This window comes from Acomys minous (genome assembly GCF_964271855.1).
Source record: "Acomys minous genome assembly, chromosome: 15".
NCBI classification, from domain to species: Eukaryota; Metazoa; Chordata; class Mammalia; order Rodentia; family Muridae; genus Acomys; species Acomys minous.
This window is the reverse complement of record NC_140497.1, coordinates 36497855-36514261: the sequence shown is the minus strand read 5'-3', so window position 1 is coordinate 36514261 and position 16407 is coordinate 36497855. Positions and strand designations below refer to the sequence as shown.

The following is a 16407-nucleotide window of genomic DNA, read 5'->3' as shown; positions in this document are numbered from 1 at the left end:
AGAGCGTGCTTGTTTCATGGATGTAGGAAGTGTTCACTGTACCACCAAAAACTCAAAGGTCCACAGATCACCAGACAGGCTCATTTCAAGAGGAAAAACAAAGGAAAGTGAAGGTCCTGGCGAGAGGCTGGAGGGGTGTGTACTCAGGGAAAGGTAAAGATGAGACTTGCTTCAAAAAGCCCTTTGGCAGTATGACCGCACTTCAGGGGACATGGTATTTTCACAAGATGCCCCCCATTCTCCACGCAGTCTCTATGGGCAACAACACTGCTTTTGTCTGTGAAGTGTGCCGACACACCACTCTGCTCTCCCACAGTGCCAAGACATCCTCTGACACCTGTGCAGCTCCGGTCAGGAACATGCACGCACATCTATGTCGAGAGACAGACAGCAAGCACAGGAGCAACAATGACATCTCTGGAAGTTTCCATTTGCTTCCCAACCATCACATCCATCGTCTCAAGACTGTGAGCTGTGAGTCTGTTGTGTCTTAGAACATGTGAGATTAGCAGTAAGACTCTCAGGCCCGGTATCTTACTTGTTTCTCTGTCAGCTCACTTGTTTCGTGTCAGCTCACGGTTTCTGAGGGTTCTCGTCCATCCTTGTAGGGAAGAGATGGTAACAGCTGAGGAAGGTGGTTGGCAAGAGGCTGGCGGGTCACCCTGTATCCTCACTCAGGAAGTGAACAGAAGTGGGGCTTATTGGCTCTCTTTCTTAACAATTAAACTTTATTATACAACCCAGCTAGCTTATACAAGAGGGAAAAAAGGTTAAAGGGAAAAAAGAGTGAACCTTCCAGTGTCCGGTCCATGGGATGGGTCCCTCGGTGTCTCTGGCCTGTGCGCTGGTCCGGCCTGTTCGCTGATCCTCTTTCCGATCCACATGTGCTCAAGCCCAGTCTCAACCTGTTGTCCTCTCTCTGTCCCCTCCGCTTGCCTGTCTGTCACATGCCAAGGGTGGTCTCCCTCTCCCATTGAGGGTCGATTAGAAACACAATAGTCCAGGTGGAGTCCCCAGGTCCGCTTCCTGAGTTCCAGGCCCAGGACGGCTCCACCTAGTCTCTCTTAAGGTTCATCTCAGGGAGTATCCGTGGTGTGTCCAAGGGCAAAGCCCACCAAGACTGCTTTCACCTGTGACAAAGCTTACAATCCTTCCCACAGGGGGGCTGGGACACAAAGCCTCAAAGCCCATGCCTAGTACCCCTCCACCAGTGAGGTTCTACGCCTTAAAGCTTCCACAAGCATCCCCAACAGCTCCACTAGCTGAAGACCACGTGCTCAAACGCGTGACACCCAGGTGCCTCACAGGGGTGCTTCTCACTCAAACCACATCTGGGGTATACGTTGACACCACGTCAAATTTACCTGTTCATTTCTACGCAGTGAGGTTCTCAGGGTCAACTCTTATCTGTCCCTCAACAGCGAGAGAGCCTTTTCTGGATGGGATAGCATAGACACTGTTGTCACGTATAGTAGTATCTGGCTTGCTGTTCTCATTTCTCCCTGGCCTGCTAAGAGGCCACTCACAGGCCTGTGGCCCTACATCTGGCCCTTTGCTGTGGAGGTGACACAGGCAGCTCCAGTAGATCCAGGAGTCAGGCGGCTTGTGGCAACAAATGTGGGGGCCAGGTACTATGATGTCCCAGGTCTTGCCCAGGTGCCTAAGCTACCTGCATCCCACCTGCTCTAGCCTGGAGCTGACTTTGGCTTTCCTCACTGACCTCTGACCTCCTGCTAAACACATCTTTTCCCGCCATTGTCACATTTTCTTGGAGACGCAGCTCGAATTCTCTTTCCTGTTTGTCCTGGACACCGGTAAGAGTTCAGGAATGACAGGGAAGGACAATGTGGCCGTGGAGTCTGTAAGGACTGGTCTGGCCTATTTTGAAATTTAAATTTGGGTTTAAGTCATAAAAGGGCAATAAAAACCTTACGCTAAATAAGGAAAAGGATTTCATCCAGGGGCCTAATCCCTGTCCCGTTCTGCTCGACTTCGCTCCTTCATTATGCTTGTATAATACAGTATGGTTTCTACTGAGTGTTTCCTTCCTGTTTTTACACTTATTCTTGCTCCACTGACTTTATTATCGGCAGAATTTTGCCGTATTTTTTTTTACACAGCCATAAATACTATTCAATTCAACAAATGCATACAAATGGTTTCCATTAGAATTTTAATCTACTCTCCAAATGAAAGAAAAGCTTAATATAAATCTTTTTAAATTACCAGAACGTAAATCCAGACAGGGACAGCTCCACCTAGACTACGCACATGGGGTCACATCCTGCTGTCCTCGCTCATAAATTAATTGAGGTCTCTCGCCGCCGTAAACGAACAGTGCATTCTGGAAAGATCATATCTGTCAAGATTGCAGATTGCTTTCTCTCCGACTTTGTAAAAGTCACAGCTTACAATACCTTCATTATGCCGATGAGAATGGCTGTCTCCCCAACTGGAAAGAAATAGGTGTTTTGTTCTGTTGGACCAAGATTTACAGAATGCAATTTTCCTCCATGCAGGGGATATGACAAACCTACTGGAAAAAAAAATGTCATTTCACAACTTCTTTCATTTCATCACCTTTTTTTTCACGGTGAGATGTAGATGCTTCCCCTGTGTGAACGGGCTGCGGTGACATTTAATGGCTAAGTGAGGTAGTCACCGGTGAGTGAAGGCACCTTTCCAAGGGGCTAAGCTGCAGAGAGTTCGGGCACCTCACTTCTTCAGCTCCCTGTCTGGAAAGGTCCCTGGACCTGCTGCAGAGGGAAGGAAGGCATCGCTGAGCCATCGTTGAGGACTTGAACATGAGGATGCACTTGAGTCTTGACAGTCCTGAGAACTGCTGAAGTGGCCTCAGTTTCCCACGTGGTTTGTGAATCCCGCCATCCCAGCCTGCCTACTCTGCCCTTGGCCAACAGTGGCTCTCCTTTGCAGGAGGACAACTGAAGGGCAGAGTTGGAGCTTAGTTTTTTTTCTCTCTCTAGTTTCTCGTGTCATAACCTAACGCTGTCTAGTGGAGCTTCTGCATATTAAATCACCTTTTAGCAACTGGGAGGCAGCTAGGGTGATGTGTGGAGGGAGGGCCCCTTATGTAAATGTGTGATGCCTGACACGACCCCACTGAGAAGGAAGGTCAAGATGAACTGAGAGACCAGGGGTCAGTAAACCCCGGGAAGCATCACTCTGAACAGCTACTTCCTCCTCCTTGAGCCAAGAGCCACTGTTCTGGCCTCTTCATCTATGGCTGGCCCATCCCAGACCTGTCACCACTTGGGCTCTGGGCTTTGGTTGGTGAGAAATCCAAGGAGGTGTGAGGAGGGGGTCAGGAATTCTGCTTTGGGTTCTGAGAGCTGCTATGAGCTTTGCATAGCAGAGAGAAAGAGAAGAAGCAGGCAGCAAGGACAAAAAAAAAGGGTGTGTGTGTGTGTGTGTGTGTGTGTGTGTGTGTGTGATCTCTTCCACCCAGGAGGCAGGGGCAAGTCAGGTCCCAGGTGACAACCATCCTGCAGGAAGGTTTCCCACCTGGGCGGCTGCAGGGTGCAGGAAGGGCAAGATGGTGTCCTGGAGGGGTGGTGCTCCCATAGGCTGGTGAGATTTCTGCACGTCTTTCTACAAATGATGCTCTCTATCCACATAAAGTGGTGTAATAGCCTCTTCGCTTCCTGAGTGGTGCTGGCGGCTGGAGTGCTTATTTCTTGATTCTTAGCCCATTTGCTTCCCATTAGCAGTAATCCCAAGCCTGAAAACTCCAATCACTAGGTGATAATAGAAAGGCTGCTCTGCTGGAGTCCTGTGCGTAGCCATGAGCCTTTATGCTTGTGCCACAAGGGCCAAGGGGAGCAGGGGGCCATCTGTGCATTGCAGGGTCCTAGGGAGCTGGTAGAAACTGGCCCCATGTTCCTGAGAGAGTTTGGGATGCAGAGAAAGAGAGAGAGAGAGAGAGAGAGAGAGAGAGAGAGAGAGAGAGAGAGAGAGAGAAGACATGGGTTAGAGTGCAGGACGCCAGTGTATACAAGGAATGGACATACTATGAGTTGAATTGCATCCCCCACCCCCACCCCCACCCCCTGCCACCAATTCAGTCGAAGCCCCAGTGTGACGGCATTTGGGTGGGAGATTGTTGGGGTTAAATGAAATCATAAGAGAACTGTCATCACAATGAGGTTAGTGACCATTATGTTTGAATCTGCACTGCCCCTCAAGGGTCCATGCTTTGAGTATTATGCCTGGTGGTATCTCGGCGGGGACTGGGGAATCTTCTGGAAATGGCATCTGTCCAGGTAGGTTACTAGGGCTGGGCCTTTGAAGTGCGTGTTTGTCAGGGCAACCAGGCTTTCCCCGGTTAGCTAACACGATAGACAGGCAACTCCGACAAGGGCTATTGGCATGCTGCAAAGAGTAGGGCTGTGTGGCCATAGTTCATGAGGGCGGATGCTTCAACGGTCCCAGGCTGGCACTGAAGGCCTGGACGACTCCTAGGAAAGCAGTGCTCCTCACTCCCCGTGGAAAGGCTAAGACACTCTCCGTGAAGAATGGCCGCAGTAAGGACAGCAACAGGGTAGGTAGACTTCCCAGAGAGGAACAGAGACAGGCAAGCAGAACAGCACTGCGCTCTCCTCACACCTCCACTGTTGCAAGGTCTGATCCATTCAGTCTTTCTCCTTCTGCTAACCCTTCAGGGAAACACTCCCAGGCCCACCCAGAGGCGTGTCTTAGCTTGGGACCTACTTCTGTTATGCTCTCTGCTCGAGGGGGGGGGGGAACCCACAGGGATGTGATCAGCTCCTGTGACGTCACTTCCTCCACCTCTCTCACAGAGAGCTGTGTCGCTCCTCGCCATAGCCTTCCCTACCGATGACCGGAAGCCCCTGTGAAACTGTTGAGCCCAGATAAGCTTTCCTCTCCTGCGTTGTGCTTGTCAGCTACTGTATATAGTCACAGCAATGCAAAAGTGACTGGTATAAGTGCCCTTGTAGCAGACAAGAGAGCTTGTCACGTGACCGCACGGGAAGGGCAGGACCTACCTGGCTATGATGACACCCTGATCTCAGGCTTTCCAGCCTTCAGAACTGTGAGCAGATGTCTGTTGGTGACGCCTGCTCTATTGGAACAGCTTAAGCTGACTAAGACAGTTAGATAAAGAGCAGTCGTGAGGTCAGAATCACGTGAGGCCATGGAGAACTGACCCCAGTTCTCCTTAGCCATTCTACAGGCCAAGGCAGCTGTGGCCGGAAGCATCACACACGACCCACTAAGCCTTCCTGAGTGTTCACTTGAGCAGCGCTAACCATATGCATATTGGTGTGGAACCAGCCCCTCTCTTTTCATCGTGTAGAAATGAAACTTAGCCCATTAAACAACTCTTCGTTCCCTGCCACTCTTTCCAGCCAACATTCCTTTTGCCTCTATGAGTTGCCTTCTTTCCGTACCTCTTAAAAGTGGAGTCAGGAAATATTTACCCTTCAGGAACTGCTTCTTTCGCTTAGCGTAATGTTCTGCAGCCAGTGGGACTTCTTTCTTTCTTAAGACTGAATAATATTCCTTTGCAGGTATATGACACAGTTTGCTTACCCAGCCATCCCTGGAGGAACACCCAGGTGACTTCTGCCCCATGGGGGGTGAGGTGGCCCGCTTTATAAACTGCAGGCATTATACCATTCTGCAAATCTAGTATCTGCTTCCTTACTGCATTTAGGACCTCCTAAGGTGCCCCACCCCTCAGCAACCAACTTCTTACAGCTGGGTCAGCGCTTACCCTGGCTGAATTTCTTAACTGTCTGTCCATATGTTCAAAGACAGGATGCTAAGCTCCAATGTTCTCCAATAGCAACTCTGTGGAATGTTGGCTACCTGCAGCAACAAAGTTACAGAGAGAATACTGGAAGTCTAAATGCCAAGACTCGCATTTCTAGAGCCTGCTAGCTTGGCCAGTGCTTCTCTCAAAGTGGAAACCTGCCAACCCACAGTCCAGGGACACTGACAACTCACTTGGCCGCGGAGCAACGTCACAGCTGTGTCCAAGAGAGGAGAGGCAGGAGGAGCCGGGTAGCAGGCAGGAAGCCCACTCGGGGACAATGAGGCTCTTAAGAGTTCTGACTGAGCAGCAGCGGACTAAATTGAAACATCATCCCAATGCGGTGGAGTGATTGCATTGAAGCGCATTGGCAAAACATCAGACAGCAGGTAACATGGCTGCCTGCACAGGGAGACTCCAGCTGACTTCCTAATTGGGCCAAAGCTCCTCCAGTGTCCTCGAGTCCACTGACATCAGCACCAGTGGCTAAAACACTAATCCTTGAAACAATTAGCCTGTGTTGCCTAGGCAGCAGCCCATCCCTCCCTTGAAGCCATGGGTCTTACTCTTGGGATCAGCAGTAGCTTTGAGACCCACATTCAAGGCTGTGACCCTAGGTAGCTCGGAGCCTGCCTGTACCCTAACAAACCCTCACTGTCCATTTTGTTCCTCTCCACTTTAGGCTCTGACAGTTGAGGCTTAACCAAGGGGTCTGACGACAGGATTTTTTCATTCCGTGTTAATCCTTTCTGCGCATGCGCGCCATTCACTGCGCGTCTCAATTGGGGGGTGAGGGACGGGAGCATTTTTGAACCCTCTGCCTCCTGGTATCAAGTAAATGATGCTTCCACGGGGCAGTGAAGGTTGGATTGCCTTCACTGTTGATTGATTGGTTTGGGCTTTTCGAGAAAGAGTCTATGTAGTTGAGGCCGGCCTGGAACTCACCATCTTCCTCACTTGGCATTGGGAGTGCCTGGGATCCCAGGTGACAATTTTTTAATACCACTCTGCATTTCTTCCACCTTGCTTGTCCTGAATCTGACCAGGGGACTGCTGCAGCCACTACCCCCTGGAGATAGAGTGGGAGCAAAAGGGGAGACCTAGTGGTCGTTAGACTTCCGTTTGCTGGAATCCATGAAAACGCTGGTGCACCCCTCCCCCACCCCCTCCCTCTTGGAAGGAAGGGCTGAACTTGCCCGGTCCTCCCCATTTCTGTCTCTTCTAATAACGCACAGGAATCAAGGTCACAAAACACACAAGCAACATGCTCACAGTATGGACTTTCTTCTAAGCAATACTTTTCTGATTCATTTTATTAAGAAATTAAATTGCTGATCCGTTTGAACTCTCATTAATAGATATTAAATATTGCTTATTATAAAAATGCTAATAAATCATTACTTTTTGTTGTTTTGTTGTTGTTGTTGTTTTAACTAACCACCAAATGGCTAACAAATTAAATTTAAATCATTAAGTCTGATATTCCTAGCGAGGGATCACAGGGGGTGGTCCATTAGAGAACCTGTTTTTATTTTGTTTGGTTTTAAACACAAAGAGCCCGTGCTGACTCCTGGCTCGCGCCTCCCTGGCTCCTTTCCAGGCAGCAGTGAGCATCTGTGGAACAGCTGACGGGGCAGGGACAACAGTCTGGAGGGTAGGGGGATACCTGGGCTGCAGTCTGTGACCTCAGCCTCATTAGTCCTCACTCTAACCAGCTGGGTTAACCAGCGCAGAAGCAAGCGCCGCTCAAGTGTTAATTGTCACGTTTCTTATAGCCCCTTCCAGGATTGCCACTGGTAATTAAAAGCTTCGCCACTACTGGGCACAGAAAGAACAACGGTTGTCTCTTTTCGAGGGAAAGGGCGCAGGAAGGGCAAGGCTTCCGGTTTTAATTCGAACTCAGGGCCATCGGATGGCAGCAGTTTGCCCCGGTCTTCTGAGTACGTCGCAGTCTTGAAATGCATTCTGTAACGTGACTTACAGCGCTGCCTCTTCTGCACGTTTGAACGCAAGAGCGCTAACAAGAAGGGTCCGTGCTACTCTTAATTTGTGAATCAATAATAGAATGTTTCATTTGTTCAGCTGCAGCAAACCACGACGGCCCAGTATATATCAAGTTGCTCTATTTATTTATTTTCCCCCTTTTCCTAATTCGACGATATTAATCACACTTTGTGTATCCACCGTAGTAGGGGAGATAGGACTACAGGTGAGAATAGGACTACAGCTGGAGTTCTATGACTGCAACTGTAAGCACCAAGCTAAAAAGAAGAGAGGTGTTTTGGGGAGATGGCTCGGCAGCTTGCCATGTAATTATGAGGACCTGAGTTCAGATCCCTCAAACCCATGAGGTAGGACACAGGAGCCTCCCTCTAAAATTCCAGCTTCCACAGTGAGGTGGGAGGTGGAGACGGGAGAATCGCTGGAAATCCGTGAGCCAGCTAGCCAGCAGTTTGCAGTCATAAACAAGAATTCTATTCCTGCATAGAAGGCTAGGACTAATCTGAGGCTGTCCTCTGACATCAGCATGCAGGCCATGGTGCGCGCGCACACACACACACACACACACACACACACACAGAGAGAGAGAGAGAGAGAGAGAGAGAGAGAGAGAGAGAGAGAGAGAGAGAGAGAGTGTGTTTCTGTTTTGTTTTGGAATCAGGGTTTCTCTGTGGAGCTCTGGCTGTCCTGGAACTAACTCTGTAGACCAGACTGGACTGGAACTCAGAGATCTGCCTGCCTCTGGAGTGCTGGGATTAAAGGCATGTCCCACCATACCTGGCAGAATTTTTTTTTTTAAGAGAAAAGATTTCTTTTTGCTCATTCCCTAGTTTGAGTCCATGGTTAGCTGGTTCCAAGGCAAAGCAGAAGCAGTACTTCCTGATAGGAGCACAGTGGTACTTCCTGGTAGGAGAGGAAGCAGTTTACTTCATTGTCACCAGGGAGCAAAGAGAGAAAGAAAGGATAGATGTCCGAGCTTCCTCCCACAAGCCCCACATCTTCCTGATAGCATCATTGGTGAAGAAATTTAAGACCCCAACTGCAGATATACCTAAATAGAAAGGGGCAGAGTCACCAATAAGTGGGTATTTCCAACACACCTTTCAGGCTGAAAACAGGCCACTACACAGCTCTACACACCCTCCCCGGCATCCATATTAGCAGAACTAATCCCAATATCATGTGTTTGCCTTTTTCACTATGTTGATATTAACACTGATGCAACAAAAACAAGGGTGAAAGAAAATGCCGGTGAATGCATTAAAACACGATTATCAAAAGCAGTGATATGGACTCTTAACTATTGCAGTTAGGGAAGGAAAGAATTTCCCTAAGGTGCTGGCTAAGCCTTGGAAGTGGAGCCATTAGCTTTTGAACACTCCCTGGGATGAAATGGGAAGCATGCCTAAAGCCCTTCTGTTAGGTGCCAAGCACAAAGGCTGTCTCAAGAAAAGCATTGTGAGGTTGTCTGAGTTACAAGCTAAACTAGCCAGTCTGTTCTGATGAGCTCACTGGGGATACTTGCAAAAGTGATTTTTTTAAAAAAAATGCCAAATAATTAAATGTGTTAATACTTAATAATCCATATAATTTGAACCAGTGTTTTTCAAAGAATCAACACACATTATAATGTCACTAATAGAAAAAAAAAAACATCAGTTAAACACACAGGGCTGGTGGGATGATGGCTCAGTAGACAAAGTAGGTATTGCGAAGCCTGATGACCTGAGTTCAATCCCCAGAATTCCACATTGCAGAAAAGAACGGACTCTGACAAGTTGTCCTCTGACTTCCACACATGTACCATGGCACAGGAATAAAACGTTTAAAATATATCTCACGGATTTCAGTGTAAGGCACTATGAAATATTCACTGGTGTACCTTCAAATCTCATGTCATTACTGACCACTATGAAAAGTTACTCATTTTGGTGCGGTTTCAAGGAATACCCACACTTTCCAAAGTACAGACAGTGTGTGACTGGTGTTACCCAATAACTGTGTAACTATAAATGAAAGCTGGGTGATTTATTAGAGAAGAGGTTTATTCAGCTCATCTCTGATAGCTGTAAAGTTTGAACAGGATAGCGCCTACACCTAGTGTCTCAACATAGCACAGGAAAAGAAAAAAAGGAAACCAGCCACTGGTAGATGCCCAGAGACAAGCTTGCTTTGTCAGTCTACTCACTCAAGAAGTAGTTCAGTCACAGGAGACATAACCCACCCCAAGGAGCCAGCATTTGTTACTTGCAAGGATAGTGATGTCCAAGTCTTATCATTCCCCACCAGACCACACTTCATGGGGGCCTCCCACCTGAACAGGTAACAACAAGGACCAAGCTGCTAGCACATGGACTTTTGAGATACAAACTATATCCATTAATGCCAGCCCAAACAGTGGGTTGTGACAGTTAGAAACCCAACTGGTTTCTATTACGTCGGACTGTCATGTGACTTTTGCTGGGAAGATGTAACCAAATATCTGTTCACCTTAAGTAAGGCACCAATGGGACACCAAAGAAAAGAAATCCGTCTAAATCTTGTTTGGTGAACCCATGAATTTATTTGGGTTACTTATAGGCTTTTAGGAGAGGAGTAGCTTCTAAGAGTATGAGTGACTCAAAGGCAGAGGCATCACTGAAAAGCTCACCCCAATTCACAAGGGTGTACCCCTGGAACTCTATGTACAAATTACAGGCAATTCCAAGGGTTGGAGAGACTCTCTTCCTAGCAGTTGTTATTACTTTGGTGGCACTAGGTGCGGTGGGGGTGGGGGTCTGTGAGTCTTGTAATTTCCCGAATTTCCTCTACCTTGTACGGTATAAGCTTTTCCCCTTCCTCCGAGAGGGACTATTTCAATCAAGAGGAAATGGGCACACAACACAAGACATTTTTGTTGTTGTTGTTGTTGTTTGAGACAGGGTTTTTCTGTGTTATATTAGCTGTCCTGGACTCCCTTTGTAGACCAAGCTAGCCTCGAACTCACAGTGATCCACCTGCCTCTGCCTCCCAAGTGCTGGGATTACAGGCATGTGCCACCATGCCCGGCTCAACACAGACATTTTTTAAAGCTACAAAAAAGCAAAGCAATGCAACTCTGCTTACTAAATATCTTTGGTTCTTCTGGATGAGCCAACAGTCCTTTTTCATTAAAAAAAAAATTAAAGTATTATTTGTGTTAGCATGCAAAAGCGTTGTCATAGTTACTTGAAATGAATTAAACACTTAAAACTTAAATTTTTAATGCACCACACACCAATATTTCTAATCTATATAAACAAAAGTCCACTGGTATTTTCAATAATTTTTAAGAGTGCAAAGGGACCATGAGACTAGAAGTTGAGAACTGCTGATTCCAAGGGATTCGCGCATAAGGGAGCAGGAGAAGCAGCTTCTGGAGAAACAACACCCCCCGTGGGAATGGCCTATATTAAAGAGGCTAAGGAGACATGACAGTAAAGGCAAGACCAGGCTCTAAATGAGACTGCACTTTGGAAATGCCACAAAGAAAATTATTTGGCCAAATTTATAAAGTCAATAAATACATTATGATGATATATGAAAACATCCTGTTTCTTAGGAAATACACACTATCTATCTAGGGGCCAAAGGGTGTGATGTAACTCAAACTCAAACTCAAAAAAAAAAAAAAGATGTGTATAAAATTCTTATGATGATCTAAAAATATAAGGTTTTCCACAAAGGAGTTTGAAAGTTAATGTAAAACACACACACACACACACACACACACACACACACACACACACACACACACACACAAAACCCTTATGAGATAGGCATCACTTTTCATCTCAGCAAATATTGTAAGTATGAGGATGTAAAGAGAAGGTGAGTAAAAAAAAAAAATCACACAATTTGACTGCTGCACAAAGGTCTATTAAAGGGTTTGCCGTGGCTCTTATCGTGCCTTATAGCTATTATTCACCTCCGTCTCCACAGAGCCTCCGTGACAGAACCTTGAATGCTAAGTAGCCTCTCAGCCTCCCTTGCAGCTAGGAGTAGCCGCATAAACCAGTTGTGACCAGTAAGATGGAAGCGGATATTTGCTGAGGGGTCCTGGGGAAGTTTTGCTTTCCTGACCGAAGCAGCAGGCAAGTAATTGAGATACCCAGACTCTAAAAAAACAAGTTTGTGGAGAAAAAAAAAATCAAGAAAAGCAGTGAAGGCAAAATAAAGGGGAAAAGCCTAGACCTTTGTTGACATCCTTGGACAGCTGGACCCACTTCTAGGCAAACACATAAAGCTGCACTTGGTGGCCTGTGAAGGAAGAGCCTCCTGCTGTTCAAGCCACTGAGCCGAGTGCCTGCTTTGCACGGCTGCACCCATTCCTGATGCCTGCTCACTCAAGGAGAAGGCAGGAGGAATAAAGCAAGAATCAGGCCACACAGCACTGTGGGAGAACGTGACTTCAAAACAAAATGCCTGCTTAAAACCTGGACCAAATGGCACCCTTAAATTCTTAAGCAATGCCGAGATGCAATCACTTTCATTAACAAAAGTTCAAATAAAAGGAGCACGCGACAGTCAGTGTTCTGTGGTGATTTAAGACACGGAGGGTTACAGCGGCTTCCAATCCGATGGGTTTCAGCACTAACATCACTCTGGGTGCTCTGCCAAGAGCATCCATTATTGCCAAATCCCTAATTCAAAACCATATATAAGAACACTTTTACTCAAACACAGAAGTTAAAAATAAGGCATTTAAATAGTAATCTTCCTTCTCTCGCGAAGATAAATGTACCCATTAACCTCAGATGCTAACAGGAAGATTTCCTTCTCTTATATTCTAAATGACAATTGTTTTCCTCCCCCCCCCCCCCCCCGCCCCAAACCATCCACTGGGAAATACACATTAAAAAAAAAAAAACCTAAACAACAACAAACAGACAAACATCAGGAGGTTGCCTCCTAAACAGCTGCTTCGCTGAATTAAGTTGATCAGGTTTGTAGCTTTTAGGTAGAGATATTAAAAACATGGATTCGACGGTGCAATGCCTGGTAAGGAGAGGTGATTACAGCGCGTCTTCTTGTGGTCCTGATCATCTAGTTAGAGCAGGAAGAGACAAACAGGAAGTGAAATGTTTCAACAGCATCTCCAGACAGTGGAAGAGATGTCATAAAACAGAACGAAGCCCCTTGCCAGGAAGACTGTTGGTAACACTATCTGTGGCAGGGTCTCCAAGAGGAAAAAAAATCAGCTAGAACGGGAAGTCTGAGGAATGTACAGAGAAGGCAGGACGCCACCTCAGTCCTGAAAGACGTACGTATAGATGGTCAAAGAACATATCCCGAGAGTCTAAGAAAGGCTGGTTTAAAAGCCAGGTGTGGTTTGGGGAGATGGCTAGTGCAAAAAGCTCTTGCTGTTTGCAACCTCCCCTAACAATCTAGCTATGGTGGAACACGCCTGTAACCGCTGGCAGGGGCAGGAGAGCGGAGACAGGGGGAGCCAGGAGGCTTACTGGCCAACCGACATAACTAAAATGGCTGAGCTCCAGGCTCAGCAAGCGCCTCCAACACAAGGAATAAGTGGAAAGCTGGAAAGGAATCCATCTAAGATTACTTTGGGCTCACACGCATGTATGCACAGGCAACCATGGCTGCACACATGTGCCCACAAATGTGTACCTACACGTACACACAGCTACAAAGAGCCAGGTGTGGTGTGTACATCCCCTATGATCCTAGAACTCAGGAATCGGTGGCAGTTGGATTTAGAGATGGAGGCCAGCCTGAGCTACACAGCAATTTCCACATTTAAAAAAAAAAAACCATCTCAAAACAATAATGAAACATAAGGTGGAAAACATGATGGCTTAAAGATAGTCTTTAGCAGAGATTACAGAAGGGGAGGGAGGGAAAGAGGAAGTGGGGGAGGATGCTCTCAGGTGCTCAGGGCTGAGGGAGAATATACAGGTGAAAGGGAAACTCAAGAGAACAGAGAGCAAAACATGTCGTGTGTGTTTGCAACGGGATGTTCTTCAGCCGGCAGAAGGGAGACACATCCAACACAGGCTATAACACAGATGAATCCTGAAGGAATCACGCTAAGTAAAACAGCCCATCACAAGATACTTCTGATCCCATTTACGTAACGGGTGATATCTGGAGTGGTCCAATTCATACAGAAATTATGGTGGTTGTTACCAGGGACCAGGGAGGAGTTAAAGGGAGTTTAGCTAAGGGATGTGGAGATGCAGCTTGGAAACCATTTGTTCCATCCTGGAGGTGGATGGAGCAAGGGCTGCACAAGAGAGCTGAGGTCAGTACCACAGAGCTTAAAGCTAGGGAAGACGACAAATTCTGTGCTACACATATTTCAGGGCAATGTTGTTGTTGTTGTCGTTGTTTTTCTATTACAAGGAATGACGGCAAGCAAGATGTGGACCTGGCTTAAGACGGAACACATTGCTCATGAGTGGAGATGTGGCCACTGACGAGCAAAACAAAGGCAAGGGTAATGTTTTTATATAAGGCTCTAGGCTGGAACCTTGGGCTCTACAAAGTAATTCCCTCCCCGTGGCAGTCTGAGTAAGTATGGCCCCCATAGATTCATGTGTTTGACTACTTGGCTCGTAGGGAGGGGCACATCAGGAGGTGTTACCTTGTTGGAGGAAGTGCGTCACTGTGGGAGCAGGCTTAGCGGTTTCCTATGCTCAAGCGATGCCTAGGGTGGCACACAGTCTCCTGCTGCCTTTGGATCAAGATGTAGAACTCTCAGCTCCTTCTCCAGCACCATGTCTGCCTGCATGCTGCCACGCTTCCCGCCATGATGATAATGGACTAAACTCTTGAAACTGTAAGCCAGCCCCAATTAAACGTTTTCCCCTTATTTATCTTATTATTCTTTAATTTAATTTTATTTTTAAAGATATATTTATTGTTATATATACAGTGTTCTGCCTGCACGTACAGGCTAGAAGAGGGCATCAGATCAAGGTGGTTATAAGCCACCATGTGGTTGCTGGGAATTGAACTCAGGACCTTAGGAAGAACAGTCAGGGCTCTTAACCTCTGAGCCATCTCTAGCCTCCAAATGTTTTCCTTCTTAAGAGTTGCCATAGAGCTGGGTGTGGTGGCACATGCCTTTAATCCCAGCACTTAGGAGGTAGCGACAAGCAGGTATCTGTGAGTTTGAGGCCAGCCTGGTCTATAAAGCAAGTCCAGGACAGCTGTGGTGACACAAAGAACCCCTGTCTCAAAAAACAAACAAATAAAACAAAACACCAAAACAAAACAAGAAAAGAGTTGCCGTGGAACCAGGCTCATGCCTGTAATCCCAGCACTCAGGGAGGCAGAGGCAGGCAGATCTCTGAGGCCAGACTGCTCTACAAAGTGAGTCCAGGACAGCCAAAGCTACACACACACACACACACACACACACACACACACACACACACACACACACACACACAAACTTGCCATGGTCATAGTGCCTCTTCACAACAAGGAAACCCTAAGACACTGCCCTAGTCACAGGCAGACAACACCTTTTTCCTTGCCCAAAAAAAGGACCTCTCTCTTGAGTTCTCTGTGGAAATATTTAACTCAATGTAATCAAAGACGAGAACTTTTAAAAGCCTTTGGCCTTCCTAAGAGCCAGGCTTCTGCAAAGAGACCTGGCTCTGAGGGATGGCACTATCAAGAGCAGACCGTGTCAAGTGCAGGTCACCAGTGCGTGGCTCAGGTGCCTGAAGCCCATTTATTCCGTGTGATAAAGAGGGTCGTGGAAGTGGGCTTCATCAATCCCACAGTCTGGCATGTGGCCGTCAGCAGCGGTTTGACGCCAAAGCGTCAGAGAATTCAATGCATGGTCAGCACAAGGTAACTGTTTGGAGAGTTCATCCCATACTCGGAAAAGATGGCGCTGTAACTCCATCGACAGGTCTGCAAGGGCGCTAGCTGGAATCCTAGAGCACGTCTCACAGAGCCCAGTGTGATAAACGTCATCAGGCCACAAAGTCCTGGGCCCTGGAGATATTTTCGCCTGCACCTCTGCAGCTAGTCACCTACACAGCTAATAATCACCACGGTTGCCGGATGACAAGTTTGCAGGCCTCACTTGAGTTCCGTCCTCCCACTGAGCCCAAGGTAGGCTGTCCTGCTGATTACTTACAAAACTACCGTTTGTAGAGCAGCCTTCCTGTTTTTAAAAACATCAGCTACAAACGATAAAGCTTGTCTACTACTGAAAACTAGAATATCTTTGCCCTGAATTCCTCTGAGACATTTACAAGGACTCATTATGCCCTGTACCTCAAACCCGTCCTAAGGTTTCTCTGTGTAGGCCTGGCTGTCCCAGAACTCAATCTGTCGACCAGGCTGACCTCAGAGAACTGCCTGCCTCTGCATTTGGAATGCTGGGATTAAAGGTATGTCCCACCAGAAAATATTTAGTCTCCCTATGCAGCGTAAGATGGACCTGAATTTGCCATAGTCCTGCCTCTACCTCCCAAGTGCTGGGATTACAGGTCTGTCCCTTCATTTGGCTTTGTCCTAAATATTTTCCATCCTCAGTTAGATACAGGCATCGGAAGATAGCCCTAGCACATAAGAACTTCAGATCACTGGACACAGGAGTTTGTTTTTCTTAA

The 16407-nt window shown here is 47.1% G+C and overlaps 1 long non-coding RNA gene across 2 annotated transcripts; it reads right to left on the bottom strand.

Annotated features, from left to right (window-relative positions):
- Positions 1 to 1612: 1612 nt before the first annotated feature.
- Positions 1613 to 6909, bottom strand: LOC311584465. 2 transcript variants are annotated; one of them, XR_014774895.1, is made up of 3 exons: positions 6740 to 6909; positions 5756 to 5850; positions 1613 to 3900 (listed from the first exon to the last, which is right to left on the bottom strand). It is a non-coding gene; the product is annotated as an uncharacterized lncRNA (long non-coding RNA). The 2 variants fall into 2 exon arrangements; XR_014774896.1 differs by lacking the exon at positions 6740 to 6909 and adding an exon at positions 5989 to 6683.
- Between the last annotated feature and the right edge of the window lie 9498 nt (positions 6910 to 16407).